The sequence below is a fragment of the Lissotriton vulgaris genome, chromosome 3_1 (assembly GCF_964263255.1).
Source record: "Lissotriton vulgaris chromosome 3_1, aLisVul1.2, whole genome shotgun sequence".
NCBI lineage: Eukaryota > Metazoa > Chordata > Amphibia > Caudata > Salamandridae > Lissotriton > Lissotriton vulgaris.
Genome location: NC_141689.1, coordinates 1,871,678,087 through 1,871,694,495, shown reverse-complemented (window position 1 = coordinate 1,871,694,495; position 16,409 = coordinate 1,871,678,087).

Here is a 16,409-nt window from a genome sequence, read left to right as displayed (position 1 = left end):
GGGCCAAAGACGGCATCAAGCTCTCAATTCATTGCAATCTTGCCAAGGCTAGACCTTTTGGCTTTGCTAATGCTTGCTTCCTTGTACATACTTTCAGCTAGCTGGAGATATTTAGGAAGCTGCATTGTTGAATTATATAAGGTAATAAGCTGTAACTGGGCAATGAAATGCCAAACAATTACTAACAATTGGGATGTTTTGCTCTTTCTGGCCACACCTGACTCCTAATAAAAAAATACTATACACATGTGCTGCATGTAGTTAAATCTGCTTTGGAAACTGTCTAGTAATGTTTTGAAACGGCAGTGGTCTTTTTTTACCCCCCTTAGCCCCGCCCCCAAATGACCCCGCCCCCACCGATGCGGCCCTCTGCCACAAACCACACTGTAAATTCGGCCCCTGTGAGAAAGTTTGTGAGTACCCATGAGCTAGACAGATCCACCGAAGGCGAGTAAGCGATTGTCTCCCAAGCAGTTTAAAACCCAGCTCAGTGGGTCAAGTTGCACGGTTTAACACTCACAGGTGCATCAAGGGATTAAGAGTAACTAGGCCTCACAGCAAGCGTGCTTTGTATATTTTGCTTTTGAGCAACTCATATTTTTATATGCAGATCCGTCACCTTTGAGTTTTTTTTAATGAAAACCACTCAGGGGTAGATTTATGAGGCCCGTGCGCCTCCTTGCGCCGCAATTGCGTCACTTAATGTGACGCAACGGCGGCGCAAACAATGCGCCCTATTTACAACGTGACGCATCTAGGAGATGCGTCACGTTGGAAAGCCCTGCGCCATGAGGAGGCGTTCCTGCGCAGGAGGGGCGTTCCTGCGCAGGAACGCCTCCTAAAAGTGGCTGAGTGGGGATGCGCCAGTTAACATAAATCTGCCCCTCAGCATTTTACTGTTAATGGTTCTTGTTTGTTAGGTTGTATGGTTTTCATGTCTGCCACATTTAGGTCGTAATATACGTTCAGAACTGTGAGGTATCTTGGGTTTTGTAATCATTATGGTTGTGCTATGACTTAGAATATCTATATTCTTCCAGATAGTGTGGTGTGTGTTTGTTTATAGTGGTTTTAAGCCAGTTTTCAGAGGGATGCCGTTTATCGTCATCTCACCAAAGCCTTACGGGTTTATTATACAGCTGCTACTTAAAGAGCCAGGGACCAAATATGACAATGCATAGAATCCGGAGGGCCTGCAAGAGTAGTGGTGTTCAGTAGTGAGTTTTGAAATTCAATGTCACAATATTTTGCAAAAATGTGAAGTGAAATGATATAGTGATTTATTGAGGGCCCATTCTTGAGCAAAATTACCTCTTTGTGTTACTAAATCTCCAGAAACAAAAGGGCATATTTACATGGAAATGGGTCAGCACGTATGTTGATATCTGAACCCATGAGGGTGGGTGTACAGCACGGTAGTTCAGACTCCTGAGGTCGTAAGATGAACCCCCCCCTCACATGTGACTTGTGACGTATATTATTTGTCTATTGTAACTATGTAGGGTACTACCTGTATTTGATGTTGTACTGTTTATTTATTATGCTATTATAATTCGGAATGTGTGATCAGATAATATTTGTTGTATTAAACGGTATGATTTAAAAAAAAGTCTTTTGTTAGTTTCACAACTAATTTGATCATTTGTTTTAATTTTTAAAACATGTATTGGTAAACACGGAGTCTAGTACGCACAATATCCCTAACATCTGGCTAATAACAAAGAATTCAAGCTCTCAAAGAATGGAAGTGAATGACCAGGGCCCAACTCCTACCCAGCAGTAGAAGGCTAAACAATAGTAATGCATGTACTGTGCACATTGAACAGTATTCTGAAATGAAGGAACGCTGATTGAATATTGTACTGGTAAACATAACAAAGATTACACTGAAAGTAATGGCCAGGATCCCAAAGTTAAAAGAAACACTATGGTGCTCATTTATACTCTGACCTAAATGGCGTAGCAAAACCTGAAAGCAGAAACATCTGTTCCTCTTGACAATAACATCCTGATTTAGTATTACCCGATGAAAATGAGGCGCCATGTGTGGTAATTATTCCCTAGTGATTTTGCACCTTTTCATCTGAGCATATCGCCTCAGAATTTTGCTAGTGGTAATTTAGCATAGTTTGTGGTTGCTGTGAAATTACATCACAAAAGTGAGCCTACTGCTAAAGCTATCTTGCTTTAAGTCATGTGTCTTTATAGAACGCTTTCCAGGCCTCTTGCGAGGCCAGGACGGCAGTAATTGCACATATTTATATTTGGCAGCTCTACATAAGTGCCAGTATGTAAGATAACTGGTGTGTATGCCAATAACAATCGAGGGTTTCATTTTAATTCATAAAATGAAGTGAGTGTTTTGCGGGGTTGCTATTATTGATTTAATTGAAAATAAAACATATCGAAACTGTGAAATATATGCTAAACATAGTAAAGTTAATAATTCATTATAAGAAATTGGGTCTCTAGTCGGCAGAGGTATGCACCCTGTCCAAGTAGGGTCCACAGCCCGAGTCAGTGCTAAGTCACAACACAGTCCTAAATTATTCTGTGCTCACCCTCTGGTAGCTTGGCACAGAGCAGGCATACTTCACTTACAAGGCAATGTGTAAAGTAGTTCTACAATAACTCCTTCAACAACACTGTAAATACACCACAATAAGATTCAACACCAGGGTTAGGACAAAACAAAACTAAAATGACAAAAATCCAATGTGTAGAAGTTAAGATATTGTTTTTTAAAGGACTAAGCACAGAAAAGTGCTTAGAAGCAAGTAGCGCTAAAAAGGTTACTTTATGTCGTTTTGGACTGAGGCAAAGTCAAAGTTCGGGCTGACCGTGATTGAGCACCAGCCAGCTACAGGACCCACGCAGGCCCTGGTAAACAAAGTACCTTTTCTGGTCGCAAGTAAAGAGATGAGTCGATCTTCTCCATGGAGTGAAGGCAAAGTGTCTGCTCCGAAGAATGGTGCCAGAGTCAAGAGGTGACTAGTGATGTGCTGGTTCCGTTCACGTAGTCAGGACGAAGCGTTGGAGTCAAGCCTCGTGGTCGGGACCTTGGAATGGTACTGTGTCATCGTCGAACCTCGCTGTCGGGTCCTCTGTCGTTGTAGAGCTGCGCACAGATGTATATGAGCACTGCCTTGTTTCCGATCTGTGCAGTGGTGATGATGCATAGATTTTGAAGCAAAGCAGCTGCAGCACCCAATTCCGAGGCCCAGAATTGGGAGAAGAATCCTCAGGCCAGGGTAGAACTCACAGATGACAACCTCCAACAGCACAAGCCGAACTGTATGAAGTCTTTTGTGTCTCTGAGACTTCCGAAAAAAGAGGCAAGCAATCAAGCCCTTGGAGATCACTTGGAGGAAATGCAAAGCACAACTCTCTTTCAGCAGAGTCAGGGAGCAGCAAGACAGCAGGGCAACAAGACGAAAAGCAATCCTTCCAGAAACGCAGTCCAATTGAATCCCTTGAGCAGCACAGCAGTCCTTCTGACAGTGGTTCAGTTCAAGATCCAGAAGTGTCTGATTTGTTTGGGTCAGAGACGCAGCACTTATAACCAGCCAAAAATGCATTTGAGGTCGGGGGCCACTTTAAAGCTGATTCACAAGAATCCCTTTCAACCCAGGCCTCTCTGCCAGGCTATCTGTGGGGTGGGAGGCCAGGAAGGCAGTGATGGCACATATTTATGTTTGGAAGCTCTAAATAAGTGCCAGTATGTAAGATAACTGGTGTGTATGCCAATAAAAATTGAGGGAGGGCCATCATGAACGGTGAATTGCTTGAACAGACCCAATCCTTTACCTATCTTGGCATTACACTGGGTTCAAGGCTTGAATGGAAACCCCAAGTTAATCATTTAGTTACTAGACATGCCCAGCTAGCGGGAGTACTAATAAGGGAACTGCGCCTCTCGGCTACAAAACCCATTGCCCCAGCACTTAAAATTTATAATACCAAAATAAGCGCTTCTATATTGTAAGGGGCTGAATTATGGGGGCTTAGTAACATCACACAATTAGCTAACTCACAAAACAAGTTTGTGAGGGGATTAGTTGGTCTCCTGCCATCCACGCCACTCTTGCCTCTCTACTACGATCTGGGCTGCCAACGACTTGAGGACGTTGCGCTGTATAGACCAGTGGCATACTGGAAGAGGCTCTGGGTAACACCAGAACTCTCCCAGTATGCCCAGGCCCTCCTCGGAGTCCGAGACATGGATACAGCCAACAGAATTCCATGGTTTAGAGAGGTTAAGGCTGTTTACATCGCCATGGGCGTAGGCCCATTGTGGGAGAATCCTGCTGCTCACCCCTTCCCACCTTGAAAGGTTCTTAAGGAGCTCTACTGGTCAATGGTGTCAATGAGAAACTTTCGAACGTGCATTGGCCCATCACTCACAAGAGATTTTTTAGAGCTCAAGCATGAACCAGTTTATGAGCGTTATTGGGATATCATTACAATTCCCGAAGATCGGAAACGGTTTCACCAGTATAGGGTGGGTACCCTTACTGTCAATTCCTTTACCGGCAAATGGCTTGCTGGAAATAATTCATCATGTCCATTCTGTATTATTCAGCCGGAGAGCATAGCCCATATCTTCTTCATCTGCCCAGAGTACAAACACCCACGTCACAAGTGACTAAAGTCTATATGTCTGTTGAAGGGCATTACCAACGGGACAGAGGCCTTAAGGATTTTCAAAACGGATTCTTCTGAAAGTATTGTAATTGCAGTCTCTAAACTCTTGCATTGGATGTAGGCTATACGGAGGAGAAAGTTACGCTAGAATTAAAAGGAGTCTCTCGCTCTTAAATTTTATGAACTACTATCACTGTGATGTCAATTGGTTAATGACCTCATATCTTTTTCAATTTAAATTATTGACTAGGTTTTACATTTTGCTTATTTTTAAATGATATTAATTTATCGTAACGGAATACCCAGTTGACTTGTTTTCCTGGCAGGTACAATGTGTCCTTGATATTTTTAGGGTTTTTTCTTTCGCCCTTTTTTTTATTATGTGTATTTTTTTATAAACTGTATAGTCTTTCATGACATATGTGTCGAAATAAAGACTTATTTGATTTATTGAAGATAACTGGTGTGTATGCCAATAACAATCGAGGGTTTCATTTTAACCCTTAAATTGCCGCGAGTGTTGTGCATGGTTGCTATTATTGATTTAATTGAAAATAAAACATATAAAAACGATGAAATATTTGCTACACATAGTTAAATTAATACATCATTAGAAATTGGGTCTCTAGGTGGCAGAGGTATGCACCCTGTCCAAGTAAGGACCACAGTCCTAGTCAGGTTAAGTCACAACACAATCCTAATTATCGTATTCTCACCCTCTAACAGCTTAGCACGGAACAGGCAGGTTTAATTTAGAATGCAATGTGTAAAATAGTTGAACAATAACTCATACAACAACACAGTAAATATACAAAAAGAGTCCACACCAGGTTTAGGAAAATAGATTACTATATTCTGAACAAAACAGGACAAAAACGACAAAAATCCAATGTGTAGAAGTTGAGTTATATAATTTTAAAGGACTAAAGGAAGAAAAGCACTTAGAAGCAAGTAACGCTAAAAAGATTGCTTTCTGTGAAGCTGGACCTGGTTGCAGTCAAAGTTCGAGCCAACCGCAATGGAGCACCAACCCACGCAGGCCCCAGTGAACAAAGTACCTTGCCTGGTTACAAGCAACAAGATGCGTCAATATTCTCCACGCAGTGAAAGTGATGCATCGGCTCCGAAGACGGGTGCTAGACTCGAAAGATGACGAGCAATGCTTTGTTTCTGGTTCACGCAGTCGGGTTGATGTGCTGGAGTCAGGCGTCAAGGTTGGTAACTCAGATCGGCGATGAATCATCTTTGAACCGCATATCCTCGTCGAGCAGCACAGCGGTGTCTCCAGATCAGCACCTTGTCAGCGTCGAAGAGCACTTCATCTGTTCCAATTGGCACAGTGATGACAATGTATCGATTTTGTAGCAAGACAGTTGCAGCACCCACTTCTGAGGCCCAGAACCAGGAGAGAACACCTCAGGCAATGGTAGGACTCACAGATGGCAGAGACCAGCAGCACCAGCTGAATTGCAGGAAGCCTTCTGTGTCCTGCAGACTTAAGAAAAGAGGAGGTAAGTCAACAAGTCCATGGAGAACACTTGGAGGAAATGCAAAGTCCAACTCTTCTTCAGCAGAGTCAGGGAGCAGCAAGGTGGCAGGGCAACAAGAAGAAAAGCTGTGTTTCCAGAAATGCAGTCCAATTGAATCCTTTTAGCAGCACAGCAGTCTGACAGAGGTTCAGTTAAAGTTCCAGAAGTGCCTGATTTGTTTGGGTCAGAGACCCAATACTTAGAACCAAAAATGCCTTAGATGTAGGGGTGACTTCAAAGCAGCTCTCTGAAGTTCACAAGGATCCCTTTCAACACAGTCCTGTCTGTCAGGCTATCTGTGGGGGGTAATGAGTGCTTTGTGTGTGTGGACAGGGCATTGGCAGCTCCTCCCAGTCATTCCTGCCCAGGAAGACCCATCAGAATGCAGATGAATGCAGATGAGTGCTCAGAATGCAGATGTGCCTCACCTTCTTTTGTTTATGGCTGTCTAGAGGGAATGCACAAAGTTTAGCTTTTACCCAGCCTCGAGGTCTACTGGACACAGGCTGTAAGGCACAAAAAAGTTAAGAGCAGAGAAATGTCCGCTTTCTAAAAGTGGCATTTCTAAAACAGTATTGCTAAATCCAACTGCACCAGAGGATTTATCAAGACCATTCCAAACAGATGAAAAATAAAAAAGCTACTCCTCTAGGATCAGGAATTACAGCTTAAAAGGGTATTAAAGAATTCCCAATGCTTGCCTATGAGAAGAGTTGGTCTCACAGTAGTTAAAAACAAAATAGTCTGTTTGTTGCTACCAGGACATGTAATAACGTGTACCTGTTAAATTACATAACACCCTGCCCTGTGGGTTACCAAGGGCCTTCCTTAGGGGTGAATAATATGTAATAAAAGGGGAGCTTTAAGGCTTGGCAAGTAGTTTTAAATGCCAAGTTGATGTGGCAGTAAACTGCACAGACAGAGACAGGTTTAAAAGTCTACTTGTATGGTTGGCACAATCAGTGCTGCAGGCCCACTGGTAACATTTATTTTACAGGCCTGGGTATATGGTATACTACAAGCAACACAGCTATAGGCAGATTAATTCTTCAAATGCCTTTATGATTTTTGCTCCTGCATACCTGCTCAAAGATCATCTCAGGGTGGTACAGCACCTCCCACACCAGTAGTACCAGTGTCTCTGCATATTTGCCTGTAAATTGTGTTTTGGGTTTGTCATCTTGATTGACCAACAGAGTGAAAATAATTCTTTCATTTGAAGTGCGTTCATTTTTTGTTTTGCCATAAAGTATCTGTTTTCCTTTTCCCCCTCTATTTTGAACCCACTGCACAACAGCTATAGGTAATATGGGTAAATCTTCCTAATTTGAGGTACCACAAATTACAGTTGGATGTTTATCACTTGGTTACCATGATGCATGGTTAATCCTTCATTTATAAGATTTTGGTGTAGGCTGTGTCGAAAATCACTAGGGCTTTTTAGAGTACACGATATAAAGATTCCAGTCCTTGTAAAGGGCTGTGGGCAACACATCTCAGAGCAACATAGGTGAAGGCATCATATTTGTACTATGGGCCTTCAAGCTTCATAGGATGTCAAGCACCCAGTCACACTTAGCATTCAGGAAGACAAAAGAGCTAAGAGCCAGCATAAAAAAATAATCCTTTCAAAGTTGGAGGTTTGCTCCTGTACTACTCAGTTTCAAAAAGTATCCAAGGACTAGTACAGGAAATCTGCCAGCTTCTCAAGATGGAAATTTCTGCATGCTCACATTTAATTTGGTTTTGTTTCATCCCTTCCTGGTGAAAATATTTTTCCCATAGCCATATCAGTTTCCTTACACCCCGTTAAAAAACCAGGTTCAGTCCCCATAACCATTCTTGAATCACATTGGTCCTATGACATCACCACAAAATGGTCACAAACTGCCTGTATGTTCATCTGTAGTTCTCTATAAGGGTTGTATTTAAATCTGTTTAGTATCTCCTATTTATCTTCTATGTTCTACTGCAAATGCATGTTGTTATCAAAGCAAAGAAAAGCCAGAACCTGGCTTGGCAGTTCAGACTGGACTGTTCCCATTGGAGCAGGGTCAACACTGATTTGTATATAGCTGGGTCCAAACTGAAGTGGCATGGTGTGCAAAAAATACAGTGGCTGGGATGCAGCCCTAGTAATTGCAAGGGGCTGTGATAAGTTAAAGCAACAGTGGGGGAAACAAATCCAAATGTGCAGTGAACCTGAGGTTCGTATAGGAAATGAGGAATTACTTGCTTGTGGTACTGGATGTGGAAAAGAGGGCATTTCTCATAACAGCATTCCACGTCGGTGAATTCAGTCTGCCATTTCTTTGGTGGTCTGTGAAATTAAATGAAATGAAAGCAGGATTTATAAAGCGCATGGCTGCCCGTGAGCGTCCTAACGCTGGTGACAGAGGTAGTAGAGGAGAGGAAGGAAGTTAAGGGAAGAGCCTTCGCTTAACTTCTAAAGGTGAGCTTTCGAAAGGTGAGAAGGTTAGGTTCGGCGCGCATGGTAAGGGGCAGCGAGTTCCACAGCTTGGGGGCATTATATGAAAAAAGGCGGCCCCTTGTGCGGGCCTTTTGAATCCTGGGTATATGGGCCAAATGTAAGTGTGCTGAGCATAGATTTCTGGGGGCTTCATGGTGTCTAATCAGCTTTTTTAAGATGTGGGGCCCCTTGCCATGAAGGATTTTGTGGGTCATGCAGAGGGATTAGAAATGTACTTGCTCCTGAATGGGCAGCCAGTGGAGCAGTCTGAGGGCCGATACTGCAGAGCTCCTACTGTTGGTGCCTGTTAGAAGCCTGGCTGCAGAGATTTGTACCACCTGTAATTTGTCAATGACTTTCTTGGGGGCACCAAGATACAGCACACTGACATAATCCAGTCTAGATAGTAGAAGGCTCTGGATGAGGAGCTTCCTGGAGTCTTGGGGGAGCAAGGGAAGGATTTTACGGGTAGTCCTAAGGATGCCGTAGCAGGCCCCTGCTGACTTCCTGGCTTGGGTAGTGAACGTAAGGTCCTGGTCGAGCCACATGCCCAGGCTGGTGATGGATTGTTTTGGGGCCGGGACAGGCCCCATATACAGAGGCCACAGAGTCTTTGGAATAAAATGAGATTGGTTGCCCAATAGCAGTACCTCGGTTTTATCACTGTTGAGTTTGAGATGGGAACAATCCATCCAGTGTGAGATATCTTGGAGGCAGGAGTAGAGGTTATCAAGGGGACGGTTGAGCTGGCTGAGAGAAACAACAAGCTGGGTATCGTCAGCGTATGTCACAAGTTTGACCCCATGGGGGGTGACTATTTTCTCCAGGGGGAGCATATAAACATTGGAAAAGGTAGGGCTCAGGGAAGAGCCCTGGGGGACTCCACAATGTACAGGGGTGGCACGAGATTTAGACGTTCCCTCAAGGACTTGGAAGGAGCGATTGTGAAGAAAGGATTTCAGCCAAGATATTGCGGACCCCGAGATTCCAAGTTCCCTGAGCCAGTGAATCAGAGTTATATGATTCACTGTGTTGAAGGCTGCGCTCAGATCCAGGAGGATCACTGCCACTGATCCTCCTGAATCAAGGATCTTTCTAGCCTCCTCCACAACCGCAATCATAGCGGTTTCCGTACCGTGGCCTGGGCGAAAGCCCGTCTGGGACGGGTGTAGGAGTCCGCTCGTTTCCAAGTAGGCTGAGAGCTGATGATTGAAAAGTTTTTCAGCGGTTTTGCTGACTATGGGCAGTAAAGAGATGGGGCGGTAATTACCCAGTTCTGCAGGGTCAAGGTGGGTTTTTTTAAAAGGGGTTTTACTATGACCCTTTTCCAACTAGGAGGCACGATGCCTTGTAGTAAGGAGGTGTGATACAGACGACTCTCCCCCCTTCTGCTTGTGTGGGTCCCTCATAGGTCAGCTTTTTAGGTGAAGTCGCTTTTTTTTTAGCTATGCATCACTGCCTGTCCCCAAAGCCTCCTAGCCCTTCATCCTCCTTCAGAAGGGCACTATTCTAGCCTAGGGCCCCACTGAATTACATAGTGTACTATATTGTGGCAGTGTCCCTAACTGCCTGAGATGAACTGTGGGGACTGATGCCCAGATGAGCAAAATGTCACTCTGGCAGATTCAATGGTCAGCCAATGAGGCAAGAGACATAAAACAGTGAAGGAGCTGCTATAGGCAAAGCTAAAGAAAAAATATAAAAAACAGTTCTTTCTTGCCTCACTAGCTTCAGAAATACAATGTGCTTTTCACTAACTAATGAATGCCTTTAGTCTGCACCTGCAGAGGAGAAAACATGCAGAAAAATACCTTTCACATTAGTATCAAAGGTCTTGACTGTAAGCATAAAACCCACAATCATGATTACTTAACAGTTTCCTTTCAATGCAGATTTGTTCCTTTACCTACATATAATCCAATAAATGAAATATTTAATAAAAGTATGAACTATATTATATGGTACTCTTGTAAGCAGCACTATAAAACAGAAACAACAACTGGTCACAATTTATAAAGAAAGCATTGAACTCACATATGATTCCTTCTCACTAACCCTGGCGAATGCACTGTATGAAATGCTTTTTAGCGCACCACCTTACAATCTAAACCTATAGAAGATTAATGTCAGCAATCCAGAGGTTTCTGAAAAGGAAAAACATTAATATGTGCACACACACACACAAACATATGTCAAATACACACAATACATGCACTTTCTGTGCCTTTGGTATTAGTATTATTGCATCACATGAGTACATAAGGCCAAATGTATCTGTGTTTGTGTATATATATATATATATATATATATATTTTTATATATATATATATATATATATATATATATATATATATATATATATATATTCACTGAAAAAAAACATAGGTTTCAGGGGGGTTATAGTTAGTTGGACATTTCACTCGTACAAAACCAAAGACATTCCCCGGTTATAGTTAGTTCATGGCGACAGCTGAATTAAAAATAACAGCATCCGAATTACCTGGTCCGTGTCTGTGTCTGAAAAGCATTGTCGTGGGAGGACGATCGCGCAAAGGAGAGGGAGGTCGTTTATATATATAGATATATATATATATTTATATTCACTGAAAAAAACATAGGTTTCACACCAGTTATAGTTAGGAATTAGCATTTAAAAAACCTATTAAATTCACTAAAAAAAACATAGGTTTCACATCAGTTATAGTTAGCTGGAAATTTTACTGACATAAAACCATTGAGATTCCACGTTATAGTTAGTCGGACTCACTATAACTTGTGCGCCTGCAATGCACTGCTGATGACGTCACATATTACATCACTCATGACATGGTCAGTGACATCACTCATGACATCACTGATGACACCATCCAGTGAATGTGTGCCTTTCTGAAAAATAAATATGTTTTATATATGTATATGTAAAGGTCGATTGGTTAACTGGCTTATTAAGTGTATCTTAGTGAATACATATATTAACGAGTAATGTTTAAATATTTAAATATATGTATCAGTGTTTCACTTTGTGTATAAATGGCTGCATGGGTTGGTGAGTAGCTACATGTTGGACTACATGTGTAGCTACATGTGTGTGTATATAGATTATTAGATGTTTTTTTAGTATCAGTATGAGTGTCTGTATGGTTTGGTGGGCGTGTTACTTAGCACATAGATGCATCAATGACTGACTCACTGTTTGTATGTTTTTTGAAGACGGCATATGTGCAGGACTGTATGGGTGGATGAGTGTGTATATGCATGTGTTAGTGAGTGAATGACTGTCTCATTAGTGTCTTTATCAGTAACTACATATGTTTTAATCTAGTATATGTGAGTATTGATGTATATGAGTGAGTATATGTGAGAGTGAGAGATTGAAAGAGTTCTTGTTTAAATAATTATGTGTTTCTATAAGTGATTGTTTAAGAGAGTAAGTATGTGAAAGTTTCCTTAGAAGTAAGGTGGTAGTGTGTGTATTGCTGTATATGCAAATAAATGGATGTTCAATAGTTTATTTGCATGTGTGAGTATATGTGTGAGTAACTTTTGGATGACTGTCGGTGTGTAACAGGATGTATAGGTGTATCACTACATATGATGAGTGTATATATGTATGAGTGACTATATAGAACTGTTGGTGAATGAGTGAATGTGTATATAGATGGTGGAATTATTGAATTGGTTGTTGTAACTGGTATGGGTATCTCCATTTAAAAAAAATGTTTAATTTATATTTTTCAATATGTGTTTCATGGGTTACATTACAGTGAAAGGAGGTCTGTCACTCTGTCACAAGGATGATGTCATGAGTGATGTCATGAGTGATGTCACTGACCATGTCATGAGTGATGTAATATGTGACGTCATCAGCAGTGCATTGCAGGCGCGCAAGTTATAGTGAGTCCAACTCACTATAACGTGGAATTTCAATGGTTTAATTTCAGTAAAATTTCCAGCTAACTATAACTGATGTGAAACCTATGTTTTTTTGTGTGAATTTAATAGGTTTTTTAAATGCTAATTCCTAACTATAACTGTTGTGAAACCTATGGTTTTTTCAGTGAATTTCATTGGTTTTTTAAATGCTAATTCCTAACTATAACTGGTCTGAAACCTATGGTTTTTTCAGTGAATTTCATAGGTTTTTTTAATGCTAATTCCTAACTATAAGTCTCACTTTATAAGTAAGACTGTTAGCGCTCTAGTTGTTTAGAACACTCTGATACATTCTGTCATTGGGCTACAGTTGGGCTATATTTGAGCTATATTTTTTTTTTTGTCTCTGGTGGCCATCTTTGGTCTACATTGGGCTACATTGGGCTACATTTGGGCTACATTTTGGCACTAACATATATATAGCCCAATGTAGCACAATACATATTTTTCCAAAGTTAATTTTCGTAAAAACCACTTAAGAATAGGGCTACCAGTCCCTACTATTTTTCCCATTTTTTTTATTTTTTTTTATTTTTGAAGCGCTCCTGGTTCGCGCCCCGAAAAGCGTACTTCTATAAAGCGCCCCGGGGCGCGCTCCGGGGAGCGTCCCGTAAGCGCCAATATCGCGAACGAAAACATGATCGTGACGTGTCGCGTAGCCGCGTCCGCGTGATACGCATGGCGTAAGCGCATCCGGAAGTACTAGAGCGAATACGATCGCGCAACGTAAACATCCGACACGCTTACGCGACGTGACCCGGGGCGCGCCCCCGGGCGTGCCCGGGGTGCGTAGCGTAAGCGCGTCGGGTCATGTGACCTGAAAATAACACTTTTCATTGGTTCATAACAGTTTTGGTTTCATAATGATGAAGCCCCTGGTCTTGTGACCTGAAAATAACACTTCTCATTGGTTCAGGACAGTTTTTTTCTCCAAATGATGAAAGACCCCACCTTTTTTCCTTATTCTGACTTTGTCCTTTGACTGAGGAAGACCTGTTTGTACCTCTCTGTACCTTTTTGATCTTTATAATGGCTTCAGTAGCAGCAGCAGCTGGTGCATCTGCCCCACCACCACCACCACAACAACCAAGAGGACCAGCTCAAGATTACATTGGTGGTCAACAAGAGGAGGAGGAGGAAGAGGAAGAGGAGGAGGGGAGGAGAAGATGGCTCCCTGAACAAAATACCCCATACAAGCCCAAGTCACACATTGTATGGGAGTTTTTTTCACTCCCAGAGGGCAAGAAAAAAGTGAATGCGGCCAAGGTAACTTGCCTAATCTGTAAGGAAGAACTCTCAAGCGGCAACCCAAACAAAAAATATTCCTTTGGTAACAATACCATGATTCGACATATGACCCGTAAGCACCCTAACAACTATTCTCGTGCAGAGCTCAGGGAACTGGCCAGTAAACCTCCCAAAGAAACTAACCCACTTCATCGGGACCAGAAACATCAGAGATGATGCCTTGTATTCAGCCACGATTTGCTGATTTTAAAATCACTTGTACTGCATGTGGCAAGCTTATCGCCTATGGTGAAATCAGCGTAAAGCTCATCGTCCTTGCAGGTGACAATCACAAGTGCCCCAAAAAGAAGTAATTTTTTGGGTTTTTTGTTTTTTTGCTCCAGTTGAGCCAGTTTCAATTCCCTTTTTTTTGTTTCTCCCCCTAAAAAAATACAAAAAAAATATAAAACTGTTTTGAAAAGCCAAAAAAAGTACAAAATGTTCAAAAAACACAAAAAAATATAAAACAACAAAAAGAACAAAAAAAATAGTTCTATTTAAAACTACCTCCAATTTCTAAAAAAAAGGCTTCATTTTTTAAAAACTCTGTCATTCTTTTTTCCTCATAGTACGCTACCCGGTCCGCTCCCCGGTACGCGTACCGGGCGCTCCCCCCGCGCAAAATGAAAAAAAAAAACATTTTAAATGCCCCGCGGGGCCCTTTTATAGCCCCCACATCAAACCTAGGGGCTCAGAGGGGGTCTATCCCTGACGCCTTATGGTCATTTCCCCCTTTCTTTTAGCCACCTCTTGTGTCTCGATTTTACCGAGACACAAGATGGCGGCCGCTCCGGACTGTTTCGAATGTTTACAGACACCCGAGAGCCAATCAGCTTTCCGTGCGCACCTCGCGTGGCGCGCCCGGAGCGTTCCCCGGGGCGCGTACCGGGGCGCTGCCATAGATATATATATATTTTTTAACCTAAATTACTCAAAATCCACTGGAGCACATATCTTGAGACATAGCAAAGGCACATCGGGCTACCAGTCCCTACAATTTTGGAAAATTTGGTGGAAATCCATTCAGCCATTCGGGCTAAAAGTGAAATCGACCGCTCTATAGAAATTAACATGGGGAAAACGCGTTTTGGGACCCCCCTTTTATCTTGGCCCCCGCTTGACGAATCCCCCCCAAACTTTCAGGGAAGGACTGGAACACAGCGAGGCCATTTTGAGGAAATTTTCAGTCAGATTCGTCAACCGGTACCAAAGTTATTCCAAATAGAATTTTGAGATTTAACATTGAAAAAAATCCTAACTATAACTACCTACTGGCGACCGCCAGTAGGTAATATATATATATATATATATATATATATATATATATATATATATATATATATATATATATATATATATATGACAAAGCAAACTCACAACTGCGTTGGGCGCAGTTCAGGCGAGCGCAGACCTCCAACAATCTCCCAAGTCAAATCACCATAGACAAGCCAGAAACCAACGATGTCTTAGTTGAAGCAGTGCATTTTTAATAGGCAGTGAATAGTGCAGAGCAAGTGCCCTCCATGACGCGTTTCGCCCCGCGGACGGGGCTTGGTCACATGACGCGACAGGAGTAGGCGGTGAATTATATTACAAATAAAAGCCCAAACACCTAAAGAAACAGGTTGTAAGGGTAAAATAACGACATTAACAGGCAATTAATTAATGTGGTGTAAAGTCCATGAGCAAAATTCCCAAATAATAAGAATAATGCAGAACAATTAAAGCATAGTGCTAATAAATATAATGAAAAGTCCATACACAAAATTCCCTAATATTAAAGAATAGTGCATAACAATTAGAGCATAATGCTCATACATGGTGAAGCATGATAAAAACATATTTACTAAAGAAAGGATGGCAAAAATTCATATTAGTAGTGGAACCTTCACATTTAAATGCAAGTGCAATTTATAAAGTATTTCTTAGAAAACATGTAGATAAGTACTAACCCTCACCATGAACAAAAGGACATCACCTATTGCCAGTATGTACACAACAAATAGTTTGGACCAAAAAAAGATATAAGATGTTATATACATGGAATATCAATAGCGGCAGAGACATTAGCTTATGGAATTTGCCAAAACACTTCAGATATATATATATATATCGTGGAAACAGTCCCTCCCAGCAAGAGAGACTCAGAGGCCGAAGGGGTTTTCAGAGCAGCCAGCTCGTGTTTATTCTTCTCCTGGCAGCGGTGGCGAATGCATTTCGGCTTTGACAGCCTTCCTCAGCGCCCAACGCAGAACACACCCATCAATCCCCACCTGTGTGAAATACTGTCCAGCGCCCGCTGCTCCTCCCCCTAATGAAGTGGTCACACCCGTAGCAGTTTGTTGTGGATGAAGAAACTGCAGTTCCCAGCAGGCACTGTAACGTCCAGCCTGGGTGGGTGGTGTGGCGGAGTGAGTCAAACAATGGGTTCGCGCTGATTACAGGTAGGTTGTGTGCACATCCAAGTTGAGGAACATCCACGGCCGGCTCCCCTGGTCCCCTTACTCCGCAACTTCCAGCTCCACAGGAACACAGGCGGGGCAGGG